Consider the following 27,890-nt stretch of genomic DNA (forward strand, 5'->3'; position numbering starts at 1 on the left):
CGGCTAATCCGCTAAAACGTCGGTGTTGAGAATCGATTGCACCCGTACCATATTTCTATGCACCAGGAATTGCATGGCGACGACTGTGAATGTCGTATATAGTTCTGCCACCGGGCACAAGAGAAATTACGGGACGATGACAGAATTTTTGCACGCGTTCTATGTAGCGACGAAGCGTCATTCACCAACAGCGGTAACGTAAACCAGCATAATATGCACTATTGGGCAACGGAATATCCACGATGGCTGCGACAAGTGGAACATCAGCGACCTTGGCGGGTTAATGTATGGTGCGGCATTATGGGAGGAAGGATAATTGGCAGCCAATTTATCGATGGCAATCTAAATGGTGCAATTTATGCTGATTTCCTACGTAATGTTCTACCGATGTTACTACAAGATGTTTCACTGCATGACAGAATGGCGATGTACTTCCATCATGATGGATGTCCGGCACATAGCTCGCGTGCGGTTGAAGCGATATTGAATAGCATATTTCATGACAGGTGGATTGGTCGTCGAACCATGGCCCGCACGTTCACCGGATCTCACGTCCCCGGATATCTTTCTGAGGGGATAGTTGAAGGATATTTGCTATCGTGATCCACCGACAAAGCCTGACAACATGCTTCATCACTTTGTCAATGCATTTACGAACATTACGGAAGGCGAACTACTCGCTGTTAAGAGGAATGTTGTTACACGTATTGCCAAATGTATTGAGGTTGACGGACATCATTTTGATCATTTATTGCATTAATGTGGTATTTACAGGTAATCACGCTGTAACAGCATGTCTTCTCAGAAATGATAAGTTCACAAAGGTACATGTATCACATTGGAACAACCGAAATAAAATGTTCAAACGTACCTACGTTCTGTATTTCAATTTAAAAAACCTACCTGTTACCAACTGTTCGTCTAAAATTGTGAGCCATGTGTTTGTGACTATTACAGCGCCATCTATCACAAAGCGAAAAAAGTGGTCCAACTAAAACATTCATATTTCTTTACGTACTACACGAATATGTAATAAAAATGGTGGTTCCTATTAAAAAAAAAACCGCAGTTGATATCCTTTGACCTATGCACTTCCATCTAGCGGGCCAACCACAGCGCCTTCTAGTTTCCCCCTTCAAGTTATACAAGTATCGTTCTTTGTAGTTTTTTCGCTCTTTGTAGTTTTTTTCGTTTGACGCTCATTTCGTGAGATATTTGGCCCGGTCACATTCAATGGACCACCCAGTATCAGAAATAAAGTTTTCTCATTCAGCATTAAATCAAAACACCCTGAAGAAGGCTGTTATGTAATTATGACGGGCTGTTAAGGATGAAGGGGAAAGACGTTAGAAGTCTTTATTGCTTTTTTTTATTATTTGTTTTCATTGGTGGATACCCAACGTTTTGATTGGTGTTTGCATTACTGCTTGTAATTGGTGGAAATTGGCGAATGGAAAACCAGGAGGCAGCTATGACGTGGCGTTGTTTCCCTGCTTTCTAGCGCCTGTCGAGGCGCGCCAATACTCATAAACACAAAAAAATTTTATTGAATGAATCCGGTGCTCTGGCTGCCTCCCTGACAGTTGTAGGGTCTTCACGTTCTACCGTCTCTCTACGTCGGCCGCTTCCTTCTTGATGCTGTATTCGGCCATGGTTCAGCCATTCCCGCCAACATCGCTCCTATTCAAATTTCGAAAGATTCGCTGATTATTCCTGCTTGTTTCTATGAGCCCAACTACACGTCCTCTCACAAATGCTGACATATATCTTGTGCAAGGGCCAGTCTGCGAGGCACAGTTATTCTCGAATTTAGTACATGAAATGAAATTCGCAAACACTTCATACACTGGTGTCGGCATATCACCTGGTTACTATCCCCGCCAGCTGCGCAGTGAAATTGTGCTACAGCGTCAGACATTCATCCAATTGTCTGCCAAAATTAACAGCTTTGCACTATCTGTCGACAGCTGTATTGATATCAATTTGTGATCTATTGGCGTAACTGTTTCGTGGTGCGTCGTTTTCTTTTCTCTGTACGAGCGTATTTCTCTCACAGACCGTTGTTTTAATTACACTACTGGTCATTAAAATTGCTACACCAAGAAGAAATGCAGATGATAAACGGGTATTCATTGGACAAATACATTATACTAGAACTGACATGTGATTACATTTTCACGCAATTTGGGTGCATAGATCCTGAGAAATCAGTACCCAGAACAACCACCTCTGGCCGTAATAACGGCCTTAATACGCCTGGGCATTGAGTTAAACAGAGCTTGGATGGCGTTTATAGGTACAGCTGCCCATGCAGCTTCAACACGATACCACAGTTCATCAAGAGTAGTGACTGGCGTATTGTGAAGAGCCAGTTGCTCGGCCACCATTGACCAGACCTTTTTGAATTGGTGAGAGATCTGGATAATGTGCAGGCCAGGGCAGCAGTCGAACATTTTCTGTACCCGGAAAGGCCCGTACAGGACCTGCAACATGCGGTCGTGCATTATCCTGCTGAAATGTAGGGTTTGGCAGGGATCGAATGAAGGGTAGAGCACGAGTCGTAAAACATCTGAAATGTAACGTCCACTATTCGAAGTGCCGTCAATGCGAACAAGAGGTGACCGAGATGTGTAACCAATGGCACCCCATACCATCACGCCGGGTGATACGCCAGTATGGCGATGACGAATACACGCTTCCAATGTGAGTTCACCTCGATGTCGCCAAACACGGATGTGACCATCGTGATGCTGTAAATAGAACCTGGATTAATCAGAAAAAATGACGTTTTGCCATTCTTGCACCCAGGTTCGTCGTTGAGTATACGATCGCAGGCGCTCCTGCCTGTGATGCAGCGTCAAGGGTAACCGCAGCCATGGTCTTCGAGCTGATAGTCCATGCTGCTGCAAACGTCGTCGAACTGTTCGTGCAGATGGTTGTTGTTTTGCAAACGTCCCCATCTGTTGACTCAGATATCGAGACGTGGCTGCACGATCCGTTACAGCCATGCGGATAAGATGCCTGTCATCTCGACTGCTAGAGATACGAAGCCGCTGGGATCCAGCACGGCGTTCCGTATTTCCCTCCTCAACCCACTGATTCCATATTCTGCTAACAGTCATTGGATCTCGAGCAACGCGAGCAGCAATGTCGCGATACGATAAACCGCAATCGCGATAGGCTACAATCCGACCTTTATCAAAGTCGGAAACGTGATAGTACGCATTTCTCTTCCTTACACGAGGCATCACAACAACGTTTCACCAGGCAACGCCGGTTAACTGCTGTTTGTGTATGAGAAATCGGTTGGAAACTTTCCTCATGTCAGCACGTTGTAGGTGTCGCCACCGGCGCCAACCTTGTGTGAATGCTCTGAAAAGCTAATCATTTGCATATCGCAGCGTCTTCTTCCTGTTGGTTAAATTTCGCGTCTGTAGCATGTCATCTTCGTGGTGTAACAATTTTAATGGCCAGAAGTGTATTATCTTCTACTTTTCACTGGGTCAGGTACTGAACTCTGTAGGTAGACAGTGACGACCGACAGTACGAAGGACGCAGCAGATTGGGTAGACAGTGAGTGCGCCTGGAGACGAGGAGTGCCCCGGCACGCCCGGCAAGTGGCAGGGCTGCTGAAACCGCATCTGCTTTCCCTCTCGGCGTCGCGACATCTGCTCTTTCTCTCCTCGCTCGTCTGCGCGAGCCGCAAAACGCCGTGACTACGGGCTGTCTGCGGCCTAATTAATTCCGCGCGGTGACGCGGGCTTTCGTCAGGCGGAAGACGACGCTCTGCGACACGTCGGCCGCCGCAGAGCAAATTACTGATGCAAGGCGGCGCCGCCGCTGCCGGCGTTTACACTCTGTCAGGCTGTTTGTCCGTGGCTGAGTGGCGCACTCTAAAATGCACGTAGGAGGCGCGAAATTAACTTGCTTCACAGTTCACAGTGCCGAACTTTTCCTTTGTCTATACAGACGCTGGATGAAACGATAATATAGGATGTCTCGAAGTTACAGAGCCAAAATTACACAGATGATAGCAGATTCCAAACTGAGTATTTTGACTGCAGGAACTAATGACTGTAAATGACTCTTTTAATTGTTACAAAGTTCTGAATGAGCAAGCACGTCTTTATAGCCGTCTGTACTATGGCCTGTGATGTGTCCACTGTGGAGTTTACTACTGTTTCGAGACTATTCGCCAAAGATGAGGCACTGCTCTTTACACTGGCACACAAGCATTTAATACGTGAATTTTAGAAAGGCAGAAAAACCCATAAATGTTCGATTGCACCATTGGTGATAAATTAGAAGAAATAGTAACAAGCATAAAACATCTAGCGCTGATACGCCGTGAGTAAGTATAAGCATGGATTTTGGAAATTCTTGTAAATATTGGGCAGCTGTCGCCAGAAGGTAGAAGTTAAGGGACCGATGGACACATCGGGTAAGGGGTACACGCAATGATGTTGTTAGTCAAACGGTTCTGAGAGGAAAGTTCACAATACCATCCACAGACGAGGAAACACCGTCTGGCGGGCACTATAAACAAATGTGGAGACAGGTGTGGAGTAATCAGGTGCAACACGGGGCACTGACGTTCTATGACAAACCTGTATGTTGCAGACACAACAACGCCTAGCAATTGTGTGTAGAGGCAGAAGTGGGCTGGAAGAAGCTGACGTTGTAATTATTAAGGAACATCCACTTTTCTTCTCAAGACGAACTACGTCAGAGGTATAAGAAAAGGAGGTTAAATAAGGGAACCCAGAAGCTCAAGGCCGGCAGTCGTGTCGCCATTCTGTCTGCTCTGGAACCAGGGAGAATGACAATTGTTTAAGTTGCAGGGTAACCACGACGACCATATGTTGACGAATCACGGTGACCAACCGGCCTACTGATACAACCACCAAGCTCTGTTCTATGGACGCGCCTCAACCATGGCGAGGCGGGTCCGAAACTTGGCTCTGCACAGGTGCGGGGATCATGGTGGCGGCCAGCCTCCACCCTCTGGTTGTCGTCGTCCAATGGACTTCAAGGGGGTGGAGCAGAGGCGCGATTTCACGGCCCTCGGGTCCAACACTGTCCTCAATCACCGACCGAGCCACCCTGGAAGGACGAATGGGGTTACTGAGGCTTTACTACGACTGTTGCTGGCTGTTACCCTTCTTCACTCTACATGGTGACCACGAGAAGCTTGTGGGGGAATACCCAGCTGCGCCCCGGAGGGCAGGCGCGCAGCTTCCGGCTCGACCAACACTCGCTGCCGAGCCGATGCACATTGCTGCTACGCGTTAGTTCACGAGAACGAAGCGACGGGGTGCCACAGCAGCAAATTCCGGCGCTGGCGTTTGCGTGGATACACGTATACACCCCGCATCGGCGGAATAAAAGTCAGTGCCAAACTTGTCTGTGTACCTCGGCACTCTCCTCTTTCATAAACCACATGTATCAGTCATTATGGCGCATTACGACCCCTGAGGTCGGTGGGTCGTAACATCACTAACCCATGAGAGCAGCTTAAAGTGGAACAACTCTAAGGGTCAATCAGAAAGAAACGAGACAGAGGCACACTCACGTGACGACAGAACGAGCACGTTCACGCATCGACGATCCACTGCACTCGGTCGTGTTGTCCGCAGGTCGTGGTCTAATGGCTAGCGTTGCTGTCTCTGGATCAGGGGGTCCCGGATTCGATTCCCTGCCGGGTTGGGGATTTTTCTGGGGCCGGAAACTGGATGTTTGTGCTGTACTCATCATTTCATCATCATCATCGTCATTCGTGGCAGTGGCTAGATTCGATTCTGAAAAAAGTGGACTGCGTAAAAACTGGGACTTTGTACGGGTGGTGACGGCCGCGCAATTGAGCGCCCCGCAAATCGAACATCATCAGACTCAGTCGTTTTGAAACAGAGGTTTCAGAAGAAGAGCAAACAGGTGTAGTGCGTTTCCTGATAGCGAAAAGGGTGCGGGGAACGGCAATTCATTGAAGGATGGTACAAGTGTGCGAGGAGGACAACATGTCCGTTTCAAGGGTCAAGGCCTTCGACAACGAACTGAAGGAAGGACGAATGTCGTTGTCCGGTGACGCACGGCCTGGTACACCACACCGCATTATCGGTACCATTGTACAGCTGGTGGGTGTTCTCATTATAGAAGATCGGCGAGTTTCGGTGGCTGCGATAGCCCCAGAAATGGAATCGAGCGTCGGAACTACAAAGGACATTCAGTGTTCTCCGTACACTTGTGCCATTCTTCGCTGACTTTCCGTTCCCTGCATTCCTTCTGCTTTAAGGCAACGCACTACATCCCTTTGCACTTTTGTTTTTTGAAGCACGACTGGGTGCAATGGACGGTTGACGCAGCCATGTGCTTGCTCTGTCTTAACGTATGTGTGCGCCTATGTCCCTCTAAAGTCGAGTTTGGGGCCTCATCACAACTTCCTCCGCAGGAAATTACAGTCCCTTCAGCGGCTTTAAATTTACAGCTTCCGGGTCGTTTCTTTTTGATTGCTCCTTAGACATACGCGACTCACCCTCGGAAGATGTAGCTTAGAAAACACTACTTCCACGGTATGTTGTTCGTCAATCTGAGACCCATACCGAACATAATTTATAAAAGGTTGAAGACCCAAAAAAGAGCGGCTCTTTTCGTTACGGGATCGTCTAATAAGCGCGAGACAGTTATGGCTGTACTCATCAAACCCTTTTAGCAGACACTGTAGTAGAGACGTTATTCATTAAGTACGGGTTGCTGTTAAAATTTTGATGGCGAATAAACAGCTGTCACTAGAAGCTTCCACATCATTAAGTTCCTTATACGTTGTCACCATCATTATCTGTGTTGAAGCAGTTAGTGACAGTGGGTGGCAGAATGCCCTTCCTGATGCCGTCACTCCCCCAGGTATGGAACCTACGAAGCCTTTCTGTGTGCAGCTGGAGCAAATCTACGTTCAAGTGTGAGAACGTTTTCCTAATGTCTGTATAATATGTATCCAAGGCTGAACGTGGATACCAGCCCGGTATTTATCTGGTTGGATGTAGGAAACCACCTAAAAATCATATCCAGAGTGGCCGACTCACCAGCCATCATCGTTAAGCCTCAGGTTCGTCTCGATGAATCCCAAAAGCAGTGTGTCAACGCGCTCGGCTATCTGGGAGGGTTCAACGTTAACTATACCTGATGTCCCTCCTAAAACTCGGCAGACGCATTTCACGATTTTAAAGTATAAAGACAGTCATTAAACACTCAAAGAAGGCGAAATACTTACGTGTGCTGCAAAATTATTAAAATGTACATATACATAAAAAACGAAGGCTGTTACCACAGAACATAGGAGAGAAAGAGGGAAGATATGCACTTGACTGAGTAGGGAGGATCCGAGAGGGGAATATTGGTAAAGGAAAAGATGAGTGGTTTTGTGTCAGTGTAACACGTGGAATACTGATAGAGCTAGGAGGCAGAGACGCTGCGGATAGTGTAATACCCAAAAGTTTATGGTAGAATGGCTTACAACCTGTGGTATACGTAAGAAGGAAGGAGGGAGGCAATGGTTGTGGACATCCGAGAAAAGGAAAAGGTGGAAGGATAGGCACGATGTGGTAAATTGGAATAAACGAGACTGGTAACAGGAATAGACGGTGAAGAAGATTACTCGGATTAATGATATGTTAAAATTGTGCAGGAGAGGATGCGAAGTGCATATAGATACATGTTCATGTGTTGCATCGATGGAATGGGTGAAGCTGCAGAAGGTGGGATATATTGGCCAAGGGCCATCCACGTACCAGGATGGGAAATTAGTGGAGAAAGAAATGCGTGAAACAGTTTATGGTATAACGAAGTAAAGTCCATTCATCACATGTGACTGATATCTGTCATAACTGTTCAGTCTAGAGGATGAATCTCAACTACAACGACAAAACTTCGGAAGCTGTTCAGGAACACTTTCCGAGTATTTGTATAGAGGGGACCGTGGTATCCGGTGATTCGTCACGGACGAATAGTGACATCATAATTTGTTACGTTTTTAACCCATTTACCTTTATTTCTGTGATAATGATTTCACGAGAGTGAAAATGAGATTAATGAACAATGAAATACACGTGAAACACAAAACACAATGCAGTATAACAATTCTCAAATGAAACTATGATGTGGCTGCTGTCGCTGAGGGAACATCTCGGTTGTACGGCTCATACAGTAGATCCATCGAACCTTTGCACGAGTTACATTTCGGCCCGCTCTTCACTGGTAAACGTACTCAAACTCAGTGCATCACTGTTAATGTACAACTAACAATACCGGAGAAACACATTCAAGGCAGCACCGAGAAGTACTTGAAAGAAGCATTGAGGTCGATAAGTAAAGTGAGCGATACTGTTGTCAGCAGCAAATACCGTGAGTATAGGGAACAAGCTTGTTTTCAGACAAGGCACACAACGCTGATCATTGACTTTTACACAGGTTTGCAGATGTTTTCATTGAGCACAGATACAAAAATAAACGAGGAGTAAAAAAATGAAACGAAATGAAATTTCACTGTAACCAACTACCTGAGACCATGGATCCCTTACACCAAAATATTCAAAAAATCTCCCTAAAAACCCTTCGAAATGCTGTCGGAGAAATTCGGGTTGACTCTGTATACTTCAGATTAAAGTCATATTGACAGTTAATCGCCCGTAACTGTTTTAACAAAATGAGAAGGATTTTCATGGACAGCTACGTGTCGCGAAATTTACTGACTTAAAGAAGCCTCATCTTCAGAATACAATGGCAATAGAAAAACATTTTTAAGAAGTTCACGTAGAAGCGTAAGTTGTTCTTTCCAGTTTGGGCACATGTTGTGGTCATCCTACGAAGAGAGAGGGCAGCCTGATGTGGGGGAACTCTCATTTCATTTGCTGATCTGCTGTTCACATAAAACTTTTTCAGATTATCACTAACTTGGTTCATGTGAAGTAACTGTCTTCTCGTTGTAACTTTAATTACCTCTATTTCCGTCAGTTCTTGAATCTATGATCTTTGTAATCCATTAAAATAATTTTATACTGTCATTTTTAACATTATCACAGTCTGTCTGACTATAGTATACTTCGTCAACCAATATCAGAGACGTGCACGTGAATAACACAAAGGTCGAAAAATCGACAGTTAAATACAAACAAACTTTTTTTTGACCGCCATGTTGTTTGTACCGCACAGCAGCGATGTCGTGTTTTAAGGGTTCTCTGCAAATTTATGAATAGTGATTAACAAGCCCCAAGAAGCCACAGCATAGGAGTGAAATAAGTCGATAACTTTTTGGGGTTGGGCGGTTCTCCCTCAGTTTTCGAGGAGACAACAACTTTTTTTTTTTTTTTTTTTTTTTTTTTTTAGTTTGGGGACCTGCTTCCGTCAAGCGATTATTAAAGAATTCGACAGTGCACGAGCCATAAAGTAGCTGCCCTGGGTAATATATCCCAGAAGATGGTAGTATTTTATACGGATAAAATGAGATAATCTAAAACACGTTTACGTTAACATTAGATCAACAAAAGAAGTTAATCTTCCTTCATGTTAGACTATCCTGTTTCTCTTCAAGATAAACACAGCACATGCCAAGCCCGGAAAAAACAAATATAAATAAACTGCAGCCTGGAGAGGAGCTTTGTATCTCGAAACAATTGCTTCAGTAAATAATTTAAGTAAGTCAACAAACTTTGTGACTAGTAACAACTTCTGAAAGACTTCTTCATATGTGTACTGATTTCGATGTACAGTAGAACGTCACTTACCCGACCTCAGACGGTCTTACTCCCCGCTTAGTCCGACCATCCCATTTCTGATGTTTATTTACGTACACATGCGGCTTCTACAATCAGGTCTGTACATGTCGGCGACTAATCGTCAGTGAAATGGATCAGTAGGCAGTCGACCGTTGCTAGATGCTATGGATCGATCAGTTACTGTGCACGCATTTGTTTTATAAATGAGTGACAATGTTCTTTTTACATATTAAATTGTGTAAAACTAAATTATGACACCAACTAAACGTAAACATGTGACCCTGTCTTTACAACCATATATTGAGCCCAGTGGCGTGAGTGAGTGGATCGGAACAGCTGATGTTGACTGTGGAACGGAAGCAGTATTAACTGACGATCGAATCATAGTCGCTCTAACCCGAACAAACGATGAGAACGACAACGAATACAATGAACCTACGGCTCGAGTATCACACACTGATGCTAAAAATACATTTCGTATAGCTCTTCAGTACATTGAACCAAGCTCTACGTGTAGCCCAATAGACATTTTGTGGATTAGGAAATGCCGGAACATCGCGGCAAAATGAAAGTCGTCGTCTGCTAAAAAGAAAAATATTTTTTTCGTTCTGCTTAAGGACAGAACATTTTTTACCGTGTGATTTCTCATGTTTTTAACAATTAAGTGCAAATCACTTGTGTGTCAATGCAATATTGTAATAAGATATGTACGGACGTTAAACTTTTACTCACGGTAACTCTATACGATACCGACGTATATCATAGCACAGGCACTAACTACTATACATTACACAGTCGTGGAAGATCTTTTAATCAGTTGCCGTTTTCTTTTCGTTTTGTTTCTGTTATAACAAGGAACAATGTTTCAGACAGTGTTTCCAGTTGAAAATTTAAAGTTGTGTTATGGGTCAATAAAAGTGTTTCCCTGGTAATACGATCTTTCGCGTTCCGACCATGCTCCTACTCCCGTAGAGGACGGATCAGCGAGGTTCTACTGTAGTCAGTGAATGACTTTGTTCATTATGGTCTTGTTTTGGTACCATCTACTATGTGCCACGGCGGCTAATTGCAGTGTTTTCGCGGGAACAGTGGAGTGTTCCAAACGCTTCGCTTAGTGGGAAGTACCCCAGAGTGTTTCACTTTGCGCGGGCAAGGTGGCAATTCGCTTTTTCACCTTTCATCCTCTCTCCTCCTCGTCCTCCTTCACTACGTCATCCTCCCCACTGCCGCCATACCTCCCCCCCGAGGGAGCTTCTGGGCTCCGCTTATTCCAACGGCGCCCTCTGGAGCGATGTCCTCATTAAATCGCCGTGAGCCGGATTATCTCAATATAGAGCGTGCCCGTAATGGACACTAAGAGGCCCCGGTAATTTAATTCCCTGCCTGACAAATGACAAAGCGAATCTGGGGCCTGGCCCCGTGCGCTCGGCTTCCGTTCGTCAAACATTCGCCACGCTTCTCAGAAGAGTGCTGCGCTGGCAACCAGAAAAAGAGGACTGCCCGGCCGCTTGTTGCTTTAGCATTAGCGGGGTCGCCGGTCTTAATTCACGACTGCCGCCTAGCGGGTAATGCGATTACTGCAATGCTTGCCGCGGGAATGCGTAATGAGAACCGCTGCGGCGTTTTCGGGATCACCGACTGCCACTGTCGAATGCTGAGAGCGCGGTCTCCGGCAGGTGGCTGGCTGGCTACAATGTATCGCAACCGCGGCCTCGGGGAACGTCGGCATTACGCGTGTCACGCCATAATGGTGTAATAATTCCGAATTATCACCCGCTTACGGTTTTCTGTGTCGTTACTCATCCCTTGTTTTGTGAAACGTAAATTACGTAAATATATGTCGTAAAGTAGCTTCAGATGTTCAAAGACCATCAACCAATAATATCTAGGTTGAAATCCATAAGTAGTTTCGTTAATTCGGCGTTAGCACTAACTATATGTTCGCCGCCTAAGCTGAGTGGTCAGGAGTCTGAGTGCCATGCGGCGGGCCCGGGTTCGATTCCCGGCAGGGTCGGAAATTTACTCCGCTTGGGGACTGGGTGTTGTGTTGTCCTCATCATCATTTCATCATCATCGACGCCCAAGTCGCCCATCGCGGCGTCGACTGAAAAAACCTGCAACTCGGGGTCCGAATTTCCTCACGTGGGAACTACCGGCGCTCACGAGGGAACTTCCCCATCGCACCCCCCTCAGATTTAGTTATAAGTTGGCACAGTGGATAGGCCTTGAAAAACTGAACACGGATCAATCGAGAAAACAGGAAGAAGTTGTGTGGAACTATGACAAATATAAGCAAAATATACAAACTGAGTAGCCCATGCGCAAGATACACAACATCAAGGATAGTATGAGCTCAAGAGCGCCGTGGTCGTGTGGTTAGCGTAAGTAACTGCGGAACGAGAGGTCCTTGGTTCAAGTCTTCCCTATAGTAAAAAGTTTAATTTTTTATTTTCAGACAATTATTATCTGTCCGTCCGTCTGATGCGAGGTAACTGCGCCGTAGTATGGGGACGCTACACCTAAACAAACATCGAAACACACGACGTCAGTCGACTACAGCGCACGGAAGAGAGAGTATTCCTGCTAACGAGGCTCCCGGGCTAGCAGTTGACTGTTCACTACTTTGGACGAGAGTGCATTAAATAGGTGAGATGTATTCCGTGGGCAATATGAATCCAGCAAATATAGCTCGCGACTTCAATAACAAGGTCAATGAATATTTTCCGAACTGTAAGGAATCGGAAAGTTCCTTAAGGGATCGAACGATTGTCGAACATTTGTATGATTATTTCCTACATTTGTTGATAAACAGTACGTGTGGTGATGATAGTCTGAAAATAAAGAAATAGACTCTTCACTCGACGGAAGACTTGTAGCAAGGACGTTTCATTCCGCAGCTGCTCATGCTAACCACGCGACCACGGCGCTCCTGAGCTCACACTATCCTTGATGTGGCCTATGTTGCGCATGGACTACTCAGTTTGTATATTTTGCTTAGTTTTTTCATAGTTCCACACAACTTCTTCCTGTTTTCTCGATTGATCTGTGTTCAGTTTATCAAGGCCTATCCACTGTTCCAGCTTATAACTAAATCTGAGGGGGGTGCGATGGAGAGGTTCCCTTGTCAGTACCATTCAATCATTTCATTTCACGTCGTCTCCACGAGTAGCTAGAGAACAGCTGTAAGCAGCTATATGCGACCAGCTTCAAGCGTGGATGAAACCTGCTGAGTGTCTACCGTTTGCGGGTACTGTCGACTGGTCAACATGGAGCTCACTAGACAGGCTAAGATCAGATGTCGGTAAACCCAGGGGCAGCCTAGTCAAATGGGAACTTTCAAGAGTATCGACACATCAGGAATGCTGTTCTGAGTTACGCAATGATGAAAAGCTGATGAAGGCTGAAGGTGGCGCAGTTGCTGTTGCTCAGTTCTGGGCGAAGATCTTTTAGTTCATTATGTAAATTATATAAAATATTGTTTTAGTAGTGTCCCACAAAACTGTCTTGTGACGTAAAGTTTTTAACGGCTTCTAACCCTAATAAATAAACCAAAAACCTTGTTAATCGCTGTTCATAAATTTGCAGAGGACCCTTAAAACACGACATCACAATCAGCTCTATTGGGAAGTAGAAACAACATAGCGATCAAAACATTGTTTCGATCTAATCTTTTCGCTGGCGCATTTTTTGTAGGGGCTCGGCGAAGATAACTTTTTGCTATGCTATTAGAATTGTGATCAACTGACTATATTTATTTTTTGATAATTTTATTTTTGTGATTTACGACCAAAAACAATTATGGTAAATATATCACCACGGCACCATTATGAGGTATTAAAACTACGGTGGTAAATGGATTTCCCACTTCCCTTTTGTGAGGTGCTGTCCGTTGCCATTACACATAAAAAATAATGAACAGCGTTTTCTGTTTCATTTTATGTTTTTTTACTTAATTTAAAAGAAATATTTTTTTACCAATGTTAGTTTACTTACTGCAACGTGAAAAAGAGTCCTAGAAACTTTATCACGCAACAAAGGTATGAGCTGATGCAGGTCACAATAATGTATATGCAGAAGCGAAACAATGTGATCCGATAACAATTGATCTCACGACAAACAGAAACTGATGTTGTAGCAGTTTTCGTACACCTGGTGCAGTGTACTACCAAAAGATGTCAGGCATAGATAGAGATGGCAGGACGTATTCCCAAAAGCTTTGGGATACCCCTAAGTTGGTAGTATGTATGCTTCACAAGGACCACAAATGACAGATTAACTTTGTGGTAAGTATACTTCACAAGCCCCTTCCACAAACTACTTTGATAGCAACCACACTTCCCAAGAACCTTTAAAACACCGTTGTTTGGTGGGATATATACTTCCCGCAGTCCTGAAGGTTAAATTTCACAACAAACATAAATTAAAGCTGGTGCAGCCATCTGCCACTAGATGCCAGGAGCTGTAATGAAATACATTTAGTGGGAAGTATATCCCCCCACGGCCCGCTATAGGGTTAATTAGCGATTCAGCTTTCTTCTTTGCTATTAAAACACGCGATATCAGTACAAACAGGTTATTCAAGCCACACCCACGACCCGCACTGACAACCTTACTTCAGGATAGCTCAATGAGTTAGAGCATTGCCCGCCGAAAGGCAAGGTTCCAGGTTCGAATTCCGCTCCTGCGTACAGCTTTAATCTGCTAAAAAGTTACAGAAGAACGCTTTTTTCGTAGCGGAGTGTAGTATTCATTGTGGGAGCTTAGGTTACATCCTCGAATCGACGTCCATATTCTTCTTAAAAAAAAAAAAAAACAGCAGTTCAGTGTACGACACTAAATTGCTGCCTTCTACTTATCTCATCAAGATAGGAACTTTCAGAATATCAAAAATGGCTCTGAGCACTATGGGACTTAACATCTGAGGTCATCAGTCCCCTAGAACTTAGAACTAATTAAACCTAAAGACATCACGCACATCCATGCCCGAGGCAGGATTCGAACCTGCGACCGCAGCGGTCGCGCTGTTCCTGACTGAAGCGCCTAGAACCGCTCGGTCACAACGGCCGGCTCGGAATATCAGCCCAGCTGTGTAACTGGTTTCGAGACTTTCCGATGGATAGAAACTAACGCATCGTTCATAGAGGGAAGAAATCGCCAGCTGTAATACACTACACAAAAAAGTATAATTTTTTCGAAAACCCGTAATAGTATCCCACTGCAGAGTATCAGAAATGAAAAGTAGCTCAAAGGTGTCTACAACCTTCCTCTAATGATACTGAAACGTGGCGCCCTCCGACGTCACCCTCGGGCACAGCGACGCTTTGAACAGTATGATGAGCCCTCCGCTGCGGCCGAGCGGTTCTGGGCGCTTCAGTCTGGAATCGCGCTGCTGCTACGATCGCAGGTTCGAATCCTGCCTCGGGCATGGATGTGTGTGATGTCCTTAGGTTAGTTAGGTTTAAGTAGTTCTAAGTCTAGGGGACTGATGACCAAAGCTGTTAAGTCCCATAGTGCTCAGAGCCATTTGAACCATTTTTTGCCTTGCTGCTGCTTTAGCGTCCGATGGCAGGCAACCCCACCTAAAGGATGTCGAAGAAGGGGTTTACTCTTATACGTTGCAATTGGAGACCACCACTTTTGCTTTTTTTGCGCCGTGTAATAACTTTGGCAGTATGGAACGGGAGTTGTTCACAGTATATGCAGGGAGTTTCACAATTCTTTATATGGGTTTCTAGGGGCTGTAGAGGGGATCTGATTAGGAACCTCTATCTGGAAATGTACCGTTTGAATACAACATGATTCGGAGGCCGAATGACTTTCAAATATCCTGCTCTACAATATTCACACTAAGGCAAAGGCGCCATCCTTAAGCCCCTTTATAATTATGATACCACATACCATTTTCGTCCGCCTACAAAATTTGTCCAGTAGTATGAGAAAGCCTGTGCGAGTGAGGCGCGGAAAATGGAAAGTCGACCGGTAAAACTCGGCGTAAACAGGGTCATCCCGAAAAAAAAGATCAGGACTAAATCGGTAAAAATGCAACGAAAAATATAACCTGACGTCCTACTATGAACCGGCCGAGATATGGCACAGACTTGAGGAAGTCAACTTCAGGGCCTAAATGCCGTTACAAATAACCAAAATACCAACTATCGAACTGCAGTACATTCTTATGCGTTTGTTCCTGGCTTTTCGGGCTAATCCTGCTTACCTCAAGTTTTATAGGTTGTACCCAGATTTTCCATGAATCCCTCGCGCAGGATTTCTCATATTACTGGATAAATTTGTTAATTTTTCTGCAAGAGTTGTACGGTTGTGTTGTACGCAATTAAGGCATATTCTACTGGTGGATTACAGCCTTAATGGAACTTCTAATGTTAATTTGTTTTGTTTACAATCCTACTTAGTCTTCATTAATTGTTGCAATAGCAGCTGAAGGTGGGATTAGTCTCCTGAAATCCGGGTAAAGTGCGTGACTTTATATAAATAAAAGAAATTTGAAATTACTAAAGCACCGGATTTTACTGACCATGAACAAGCAACTGTTATTGATGTCCCACTAAGCGTATATTAAAATTCGTCTGCTAAGACCTCGTTACGACCCCAGGATGCCTATAACAGGAATTGTGAGGCAACCCGGTGTAAATGTCCTGCCGAATAACGTTTGAAGTCTGTCAAGTTGTTCTCGGCTGATGCTCCCATATATAAGAATGTCGCTAGGCAGAAAACGGTAGTTCAAATGGTTCAAATGGCTCTGAGCCCTATGGGACTTAACATCTGTGGTCATCAGTCCCCTAGAACTTAGAACTACTTAAACCTAACCAACCTAAGGACATCATACACATCCATGCCCGAGGCAGGATTCGAACCTGCGACCGTAGCGGTCACGTGGTTCCAGACTGAAGCGCCTAGAACCGCACGGCCACATCGGCCGGCAAAACGGTAGTGAAATGCAGGAATACCTACAGAGAATCGACCGTTGGTGTTGGGACTGGCAGTGACGTTCAGCGAACATCATTGTTACGTAATTAGTCTTAATAACAAGAAAGACAACTTACTGCTCTATTATTCTACTGATGGTAAACCTTTTGCAGACAGCAACAACCGTGCAATATGTGAGATTGAGAGCCTGGAGCGACCTAAAGTGAAATTATCACAAGAAATCCTTCTCTAAATCCTCGCACAAACGAAAAAATGGGCCGGCCGCGGTGGCCGTGCGGTTCTGGCGCTGCAGTCCGGAACCGCGGGGCTGCTACGGTCGCAGGTTCGAATCCTGCCTCGGGCATGGGTGTATGTGATGTCCTTAGGTTAGTTAGGTTTAAGTAGTTCTAAGTTCTAGGGGACGTATGACCTAAGATGTTGAGTCCCATAGTGCTCAGAGCCATTTGAACCATTTTTTTGAAAAAATGGCTGTCATCGAAATAAGTGTCCAAGGAATAGAAAAGCAACTGGAATCACTCAACAGAGGAAAGTCCACTGGACCTGACGGGATACCAATTCGATTCTACACAGAGTACGCGAAAGAACTTCCCCCCTTCTAACAGCCGTGTTCCGCAAGTCTCTAGAGGAACGGATGGTTCCAAATGATTGGAAAAGAGCACAGGTAGTCTCAGTCTTCAAGAAGGGTCGTCGAGCAGATGTGCAAAACTATAGACCTATATCTCTGACGTCGATCTGTTGTAGAATTTTAGAACATGTTTTTTGCTCGAGTATCATGTCGTTTTTGGAAACCCAGAATCTACTATGTAGGAATCAACATGGATTCCGGAAACAGCGATCGTGTGAGACCCAACTCTCTTTATTTGTTCATGAGACCCAGAAAATATTAGGTACAGACTCCCAGGTAGATGCTATTTTTCTTGACTTCTGGAAGGCGTTCGATACAGTTCCGCACTGTCGCCTGATAAACAAAGTAAGAGCCTACGGAATATAAGACCAGCTGTGTGGCTGGATTGAAGAGTTTTTAGCAAACAGAACACAGCATGTTGTTATCAATGGAGAGACGTCTACAGACGTTAAAGTAACCTCTGGCGTGCCACAGGGGAGTGTTATGGGACCATTGCTTTTCACAATATATATAAATGACCTAGTAGATAGTGTCGGAAGTCCCATGCGGCTTTTCGCGGATGATGCTGTAGTATACAGAGAAGTTGCAGCATTAGAAAATTGTAGCGAAATGCAGGAAGATCTGCAGCGGATAGGCACTTGGTGCAGGGAGTGGCAACTGACCCTTAACATAGACAAATGTAATATATTGCGAATACATAGAAAGAAGGATCCTTTATTGTATGATTATATGATAGCGGAACAAACACTGGTAGCAGTTACTTCTGTAAAATATCTGGGAGTATGCGTGCGGAACGATTTGAAGTGGAACGATCATATAAAATTAATTGTTGGTAAAGCGGGTACCAGGTTGAGATTCATTGGGAGAGTCCTTAGAAAATGTAGTCCATCAACAAAGGAGGTGGCTTACAAAACACTCGTTCGACCTATACTTGAGTATTGCTCATCAGTGTGGGATCCGTACCAGATCGAGTTGACGGAGGAGATAGAGAAGATCCAAAGAAGAGCGGCGCGTTTCGTCACAGAGTTGTTTGGTAACCGTGACAGCGTTACGGAGACGTTTAGCAAACTCAAGTGGCAGACTCTGCAAGAGAGGCGCTCTGCATCGCGGTGTAGCTTGCTCGCCAGGTTTCGAGAGGGTGGGTTTCTGGATGAAGTATCGAATATATTGCTTCCCCCTACTTATACCTCCCGAGGAGATCACGAATGTAAAATTAGAGAGATTAGAGCGCGCACGGAGGCTTTCAGACAGTCGTTCTTCCCGTGAACCATACGCGACTGGAGCAGGAAAGGGAGGTAATGACAGTGGCACGTAAAGTGCCCTCCGCCACACACCGTTGGGTGGCTTGCGGAGTATAAATGTAGATGTAGATGTAGAAATAGGAGTCGAAGAAAATGACCTACTCAAATGAAAGTTATAAAAAATACTGAACTCCCCCGTGAACAAGCCATGATGGCCCAACGGTACCAACCGGCCACTATGTCATCCTCAGCCCACTGGGGTCAGTGAATACGGATATGGAGGGGCATGTGGTCAGCACACCGCTCTCCCGGCCGTATGTCAATTTCCGTGACCGGAGCCGCTACGTCTCAGTCAAGTAGGTCCTCAGTTTGCCTCACAAGGGCTGAGCGTACCCCGCTTGACAACAACGCTCGGCACACCGGATGGTCACCCGTCCAAGTACTAGCCCAGCCTGACAGCGCTTAACTTCGGTGATCTGACCGGAACCGGTGTTACCACTGCGGTAAGGACGTTGGCCATAAAGTGATAGTTTGACAGATTTTCGAGAGCCGTTCTTCAAGTTGACACCTTACGACGTGGACTTAAAGTTCGAGCTAGAGAAGATTCAAAGAAGAAAGGCGCTTTCCATTAATTACGAGATCGTTACAGAAGTTCTCTCCAGAACACCAGAGGCAGACGCTATAGGAGAGCCATCCTCCTTCACGGAGAGGCTCTGAGCACTATGGGACTTAACTGCTGTGGTCATCAGTGCCCTAGAACTTAGAACTACTTAAACCTAACTAAGCTAAGGACATCACACACATCCATGCCCGAGGCAGGATACGAACCTGCGACCGTAGGGGTCGCGCGGTTCCAGACTGAAGCGCCTAGAACCGCTCGGCCCCCCGGCCGGTTTCACAGAGAGGATTAGTGTCGGATAACTCAGGGTCATTCTGTGGGGTTTCAGAACATAACTGGGGAAAAACTACAAAATATGCACAACACAGACATACGTCTGTGGATAGTGTACCTCTCCAAATTCTTAACTCACTTTGGCACTGGTTGTGATGCAGTAAACGTCAGTACTTACGTGGAATTCATTGACGTCGCTGATACAAATAGCCTCGAATGCGTGAAAACAGTGTCCTTTCGAAATCCGTTCACTGGGTTGCCTATCTGCAGGGAGAATTAACTGGATGTGACATTACGGGGAGGGTATTTTGTTTTCACGTACTGACATTTCTGCCCTGTAGTACAGCTACGCAAGGGGTCTGTTGCGAATCTAAACTTGGCGAGATGCTCTGACCACTGACATGTGCCGTTTTTTTTATGTGTCTTGCAGTTCTCGCGCAATCGACACATAGAACTCCAGAGGTGCTTACAAATAATAGTGTATGTTATTCCCTCTTATGTGTAGTGCGTTTGAGAAAAATTCATTCTATTTCAAAACACTATTTCTTCCACGCGAATAAGGACAGAGACTTGGGTTGAATTTTTAACTAACGGGTAATTTCCAAGAACGCTTGCAAGCGATATAGAGCGAGCGACTGTCGCGGAGCAAGATATCGATTTTGTTTGCAGCGATGAAACATAATCAGCGACAAAGAATCTCGCTTCGGGTGACAGCATTGACGTATAATAAGTGGAAAAGTATATTTATTTTCAGGAGTCTCGTAGGGACGACTGAAGCAGCTACAGTTTCCAATAGCGTTAGTCTCACGTGACGTGATTTGATTCCTACACGTAAGTTGAGTTCCGTTGAAAACTGTTTAGACTTCTGCTGGGAGTGCCATTTTCTGCGGAATCACGACACCAGAAATTGGGTGGATTCTTATGGTGAGAACTGCGCCTAACTTGGTTCAAATAGTAGCGATTGTGAGTTTCAATTAGAATTGTATTGTAGCAAATGTCCGAAAACGACAAGTATAAGGAAAAACACGTGGTTTGAGAAGTATACAATGACAATACAGCAGAGCATTATCTTGATTTTTTGCTGGAGTAGAGATTATGTACTGGAAAACACAGCATCCGAAACTGGACTGTCGATTAATACTCTTTGTGAGCATTACGGTTTTTTATCGAGAAGTGTGTCACGTAATTGTAACTAATGAGAGGTGGTGTCAACAAGACTGTGGAAATAGATGAGTCACACATAACTCGAAAATACGGGAAAGGACGACTTCTCAAGAACGAAACTGAATAGGTTTTGGTATGGGGAGATATAGAAAGAGACGCAAGAAAATGTTTCACTGTGAAAGTGAATTCTAGGACTAAGCAAACTATAGTGCCTCTTATTAAAAACTTCATCTTGCCCGGCACCAAAGTCGTTACAGCTGGATGGAACTCTTACAACTCTTTGAAGGAAGAGGGATTTCACCAAGAGTCTCTAAACCATTCTGTCGAATTCTTGTTTTCTGATGATCCATCTGTGCACACACAGAAGATGAAGCAATTATGGAAATCCTTGAAATCACCCATCAAAAGAGAAGGACGACCGGGAGGCCGAGATGAACTGCATATTTTTAAACATCTACTTACACAATTTGCGGTTACGTGGTATAAAACCTCCCTGCGGGACTTTGCCAATTTTCTTAAGAGATACTGCTAAAGTGTGCCGCGGCATCAAAAGAAAGGACTTCTACCGGCAGCATAAGTATTATGCGGAATTGTCCAGGACGAAGATATCACCGAGTAAGGTAAGTGAAATTACATTTAATGTCGTATCTGGACAATTTTCATGTATTGTTTTTGTCGCTGGCAACGCCATAACCGAAATCCACATCGTTAGTCTTTTGTTGTAGTACTTCCGATTGCTGAAAAAAAATCGATATCTTGCTCCAAGACAGTCAAGTGTACGATATACATCGCTTGCAAGCGTTTTTGGAAATTACCAACTTACGCACTGAAACTAGACGTTTACCGTGGTGGCAGTTGTTAGCCGGCAGTTCTCGTGTTTGATGATAGGAGTCTTCCTGAGCAACTACCTTCTTCTTTGTCCAACGAGAGTCGAGTCAAGACGCCGTTAACACCGCAACAAAAGACCATTTCCGGTTTCGCCTTCAACAGGTGCAGTTCAGTTACAAACGAGCTCTATTATTGTCGTCGAGAGTGCGCCACTGCGCATCTTGCTGCTTAAGAAGCGCACGGAGCTTGCATTGAAACATAGGCATCCAAGGTCGCTCTATATCACAGTATGTGTCTTTTTATGACGAGTTTTGTAAGACTCTTGTCGATGAGCCTTCTCTTCCAACAACTTCGAGTGAACTATGACGTCGCATAGCAACAGAAGAGAATGCAGATTCTCCAAACATGGTCACGAACGTAAGGGACAAGTTTGATTATCGTCGTTATGTTTGTCGTGCATCAGGTGAGAGCATCTAGAACATTTGTGGAGGGTAAATAAAAATAATGATCCTAAAAGTAATTGTAAAAAGTGGCTCAATTATATCCTAGTAAAATCGTATGACTCGTCTGTAAATGAAAATCTTTGTAGCCCCATAGGCAAGCTGAAGTTAGCTACCATTCCTATCGTCGTTGATGTAGACGTTATAGTCGTGTGAAAACAGATGAATATGTAGAGTTTAAAAGAAAGTGTCACATATCCATACACGAGGTAGCTATGGTTTATTCAAAGCTGATATATGTTCCTATAATAATATGTCCAGAAACCAGTACCTAATGAGATATGGGTCAATGCGATCTCTCACTCCCATCTGTCTGGTACGTGGAAGTATCACTACGGGCAGTGCTGTATGTGGTCCTGTCATTTCCTTCAGCCATTCTTAGCAGTTAATCACGCACTCTTTTAAATACACCTTGATCCATTATGACTGATTTACATTCATTGGTGACATGCTCCTGTAACGTCTGCACATTGTTAATTGGGTGGATGAACACCAGTGCCTTTAAATGTCCTTAAGCCAGGAGTTCAACGGGTTAAGGCCTAGTGAATGAGGAGGCCACACTACAGGATCTCCTCGAGAAATCCTTCGCCCAGGAAATGTTGCAGTGAGGAACTGTCGCATGATCCATAGAAAATGGGGTAGTACCCCACCGTATAAAAAACACATTCGCATATTGCAAGAGTAATGTGTTCAATAGCAGTCTAACTTATCGTGCAGAAATCGGTGATATAAAGCATATTCTATCCTGTTTAGTAAGATGTATGGCCCTATGAGTCTGTCAGTGAAAATTCCTGACCATACACTGATTCTGAAGCGATCATGATGCCTCATTTCTATGACTGTTCAATAACTGGCATCTGCCTTCACGTGCATATTGTGGCAGTTTACTATGTCATCTCTTGTGAATCTTGCCTCATATGGAAATAAAATGCTGGCTGTGAAGTGTGGATCTTCAGTGGCCCATATCTCCAAGTATTCGTTTCCAGAGACATAAATACAGGGACTTATCTCCTAGTTTTGACCAATATTACCTCCTACAGGGATGTGTGACACTTTTTTTTAAGTTCTTTGTATGTTTGAAAGACCCTGCATCAGTGGCAGCAGGTGATCATTTGCTAATGTACTACAGCAGACTATAAATACCGCTCTAAAATTATGCCGTTTTTGTTCAAATACGAACCAGAAATTTCGCTGAAATTACGCCATTTCTCTTCGAATGAATACTGGTATGTTAAGAAAATGGACAAAAACATGTTTTGTAGCACTTCCTCGATGTCAACCTGCAACAACAGTGTCGTGTGCTGAAATGATTTCAGTCACGCTATGATACACTCAGAGAAAAAATGCAGCTGCGTGTGTGCGGCTGTGCATGCTCTGATGTGCCGCCTTCCCCGCCGGCGTTGACGGTACTACAGTCCGTGTAGCACCACGAAAACAACCCCATCTGAGCACTAATCAAGCGACCAATGAAAAATCTGAACTGGCGGCCAATCAAAAGCGCTATGTTTCATCTGTGGTTATGTTTACATTACTAACGTGGTGTTTGATGCATTGAAGATTTAGCACAAATATACCACCCTTGGTATGAATTCTTATAATTAAATGTCAATTCATGACACATTAGCGGTATAAACCTTCAAGAGATCCTAACATAAATAACAACATTGTCAAATATTGTGTGTGTTTTAAGTCCATGTGGACAAAGATGTCAAACTACAGAATCTAAAGAATTAGAGTCACAGCCTGTTGCATCCTAACATTACTTTTTTTCCTTCTTTGGGATTGTCATTGTCATAAATATTTGGCCGTTTTATCTGAATAGGTCGTGTATTCTGAGTGTGTGGTTAGGCAGAAGAATTAAGAAGAATATGGTTACGAACGTTGAGGTTTTCATATCCAAAATTATAGATAAATTCTGCAGCTGAAGGCAGCGGACTGTAGACTGAGCACAGCTTTTTTATTTTACTACATTGTTTGTAAATTTGTTTTCTGTTTATTTTTGTAGAGCTGCCACTGCACTGCACATCTAATGAAATGACTACAATGGGAAAACAGAAAATATAAAGTGATATGACTTCATAGCCGTTCTTCACATGCACCTTTCATGGAGGAATGGGAAACAGATGAAATGATAGTGGTACGAGAAAATACCTCCCCCCCCCCCCCCCCCCCCCACCACCACACACGTTAAGGTAGCTCGTGGTAAACAGATGTAGATGTAGCTATATCAAAAACTGATTCTTAGATATTAATAAATGTAATGTATACAAGTAGTAGTCAAAGGGTATAACGTTGTTTTACTATGTCACTGAGCATCAGTCAATGGAAGCAATGAAATCAGTCTCAACCCAAATTTCAGATAGCTAGGGGAATCCACGCAGAGCGATTTAAAGTAGAACGAGCACATGAATCTAGAGCTGGGAATGCAGGTGCCAGACTCATGTTTATGGAAAGGAACATATCAAAATGAAATTAACGGGCAATAAAAGTCGCTTGTAAAATCATCTTTCAATTAATTGTGCAGTGTCGTTAGTCAGTCAGGGTCATTATCAAGTTCGATTAATGCAAGAGATACAAAAGATTCAAAGGACTGCATGCGGAATGTGTGTGCACTGGCATCCGCCAGGTTAGCCGATGGCGCTAAGGTGCTGCTTCCTGGACTCAGGTAGGCGGTCCGACCTCGTATGGAATCTGCCTGGCGGATTAACGACAAGGGCCGGTGTGCTGGCCAGCTTGGATGTGGTTTTTAGGTGGTTTTCCACATCCCACTAGGTGAATACTGGGCTGGTCCCCACGTTCCGCATCAGTTACACTACTCTCAGACATTTGAAAACGTTCGCACTATTTCATGGCTTACGCTAGACGCATACAGCTGGGGTACACTAGTTCCATCCCAGGGGGTACAGGCTGGCGACAGGAAGGGCATCCGGCCACTGTCTGACACTAACATCGCCAAGTCTATAGTAATAAGGCCGATCATAGGTTGAAGCTGGACAAAGGCCCACGAAAATGATGGTGGTGATGATGAGTGGAGTGTGCACTGGTATGAAACTTAATGGCACATTAAAACAGTGTGCCGGACCGGGACTCGAACAGGAGATCTTCATCTTTTGCAGGCAGTTGCTCTACTGAGATTTTTTTGTTGTTGTCTTTTTTCGATACGTTTCCTCCCCGTTTTTTCGTCAGAAGTTCTGTGCTGATATCGCATGGCATCTTTGAAATTCCTGCATCGAGATCTTCACTCAGTATTTGTCACAGAGGGAGGGCGATCCCCTGACCAGACACGCTGAGCTACCGTGTCGGTCGACGATGCTACCACAGCACGACTCACGACTCATCCTCATTGCTTTAATTCGTCAGTATCACATCCCCTGCCCTCCAACCTTCACAGTTCTCCCACGATACTTAAAGAATTAGTGCTTTTGGAAGTAAGGACATTGCGGAGACATGGCTTAGCCACAACCTGGGGAGATTGTTTCTAGAAACATCTTTTTATCATAAAATTAGCTCGGGTTACAAGCTGAGTGGAGGCATAGTCTCGACGCAAAGTTTGAACGTGTGTCCTACTAGTCGTCTTCAGACCCACACCTTAAGTTGACGACTGGAAAACTTCTTGAAACAGTGCTTCAAGAGGCCACTGCGACTCAGCCGATAACCGGAGAAGGTTTCAACAGCGAAAATTACCGATAAGTCTACATTTTCGTGCATAGCGTCTCAGAGTCATATAATTAACCGCTTCAGTTGTAAATAGTTTCATTGGTTCAAAATCAAGGCCGGTTTCAGACAATTATAAGCCTGTCTTCAGGTGTACAAGACAATGAAAGGGAAAATGAAGAAACAATAATAAGAGATTCTATAACACTTAACACTTATTTGTTATGATAGTAATGTGGATTCACTGTTCGACTATAAATATTAGGTTGATAAAGTCGGCATGAAAACATTGGTGAAACCAGATAGTCACAAAATGACCTAAGAAAACTGAGCCGTCAGAGGAAGAAAAAAGAGAGGGAAATACTAAGAGAACGTCACCGAACAATGTAAGAAACCTTGGACCATGAGATATATGGTTTCCGCAGACCGTGATCACCAGGCTGCAGGCAGGTGACACCGGCACATGAAGCCGAGATTTGGAATGACATAGTGGCAGAAAGCAGCGGCGCACGAAAACTGGCGACAGTCATATTACAAAGGACAGTGAAGCCATCTAGTGGCGAACAGTGTAAGAGGTGACTGTCTAGCCCGCGTTAACAACTGGTGAATACAGAAGTGAACAAAAGATACTTAAATGCTCATCATGAAAACATAAAAGTAAGGTGAAAATTATGCATATGGGCATAAATAGGGTTAAAAATGCTATACAAAATAAAATATAATTAAGACGCTAACGAGCCAGCAGTGGGAGGTTGCACAAAAATAAAATAAACATAACGACATCAAGTAACTACGAAGAAAAAGTAGTATCAATTAGGCGACTAAAATTGAAGGGATAAAAAGAAAAAGAAAATTCCTCTGAGAACAAAGTCTGAAGGGATATTGGTGAGGTTTGAGTGCTATTTCAGAAATGAATAATTATTTATATGATTTGCTTTAGCGTGGTTTGCTGGTTAAGGATGGTTTAAGGGTGCTTGTTAAAGCTGTGCATAATTTATATATCCCGTAATAAATTAAGGACGCTCCTTTGTGGTGACGATGAAGGATACACAAATTGGTATATATGTCTCCAACAGAGTGACCATTAGTTTTAAAAAGACTAGGTAAAGTGGACCTAGAGTTGTTAAGGTGCAGATGTTCCTTGAACTGGATGTTAAAAGTACATCCCCAGCTGAGTGATGTTGAGGCATTAACAATCATTTCACTTAGTTTGACAAATGAATGAGCCCATGTGGCGGTTGTAGATCCTAACTTCATAATGTAGACCAATCCTGCTTGGTATAAAAAATCGCGCTGTGACACCAGCTTTTTCTGAGTCATCAGCTCACTACCAGAATAGGTGTATGTTATTGTATGGATTACACGGAATTTGTACAGTTTCTTGTTATAATTTATTCACTTTCTCTTTTGCAGTCCTGTACACCTGAAGATAGGCTTATGATCGCCCGAAACCGGCCATGATTTTTAGCCAATAAAACTACACTACTAATTCTAAAAAGTGAAACACTGTCAACGGTCTGCAACACGCCACGATAAGAGGACATGTAGAACAGCGGAACTGTAATAAGTTATTTAAATTGCAGATAGGCGGCATGCATGTAGGCGCAGTAGCGCCGCCTTTTGTGTGGCCAGACAGGTCACTGTTACACAACGCTCAGTCGGTGCGGAGGCCTCATACGAAGTGGAAAAGCGTAAACAAGTGCCACTATGCCTCGCCGACCTTGCAGGGTGGAATTGTCTGCGTGGGAGTACGTTCGAATAGGGTAGAGTGATGGCCTTCAGTAGGATGGTCCGTGACGTTGCAGCTCGTACACGGCATGCTGCTTCAACAGCGAGGCGCTTGTGGAACCAGTGGAGAGGAGAGGGGCGTCCACATCGCCGACAGGGTACTGGACGATAAAACGTGACCACAGCTCGAGATGACCGCCATCTTGTCCGCTTGGCCATGGCGGTCAGAACAGCTTTGTCCATAGCGTTGGCGCGATGTTGGAACACTGCAACGGGTGTGGACAAGCGTACGTCGATGGTTCGATGCTGTCTCCTGTGGGCTGGAAAGGTGGCACACATGCCATTGCGCTGGGTTTCACGGACCAGAGACCACCAACGCCACAAACTGCAATGGATATGTGAACAGCGACACTGGTGCGCTGAGCGTCAAAATGTAGTGTTTTAAAACGAGTCCAGCTTCAGCTTTTCCGGCAGTGATTTTCGTATACGCGTTCGACACCACCTTGGTGAGTGCAATTGGGTGGACTGTAATGTTAGCAGCATAGCGGA

At 44.4% G+C, this 27,890-nt stretch overlaps 1 protein-coding gene and 1 pseudogene across 1 annotated transcript in view; both read right to left on the reverse strand.

The window, feature by feature from the left end:
* Positions 1-27,890, reverse strand: part of LOC124799063 (proline-rich protein 36-like) — a 488,916-nt gene that overhangs the window by 198,081 nt on the left and 262,945 nt on the right. The gene's annotated exons all lie outside the window — the stretch shown is intronic.
* On the reverse strand, positions 18,975-19,092 carry LOC124799833 (annotated as a pseudogene).

The sequence above is a fragment of the Schistocerca piceifrons genome, chromosome 5, assembly GCF_021461385.2.
Source record: "Schistocerca piceifrons isolate TAMUIC-IGC-003096 chromosome 5, iqSchPice1.1, whole genome shotgun sequence".
NCBI classification, from domain to species: domain Eukaryota; kingdom Metazoa; phylum Arthropoda; class Insecta; order Orthoptera; family Acrididae; genus Schistocerca; species Schistocerca piceifrons.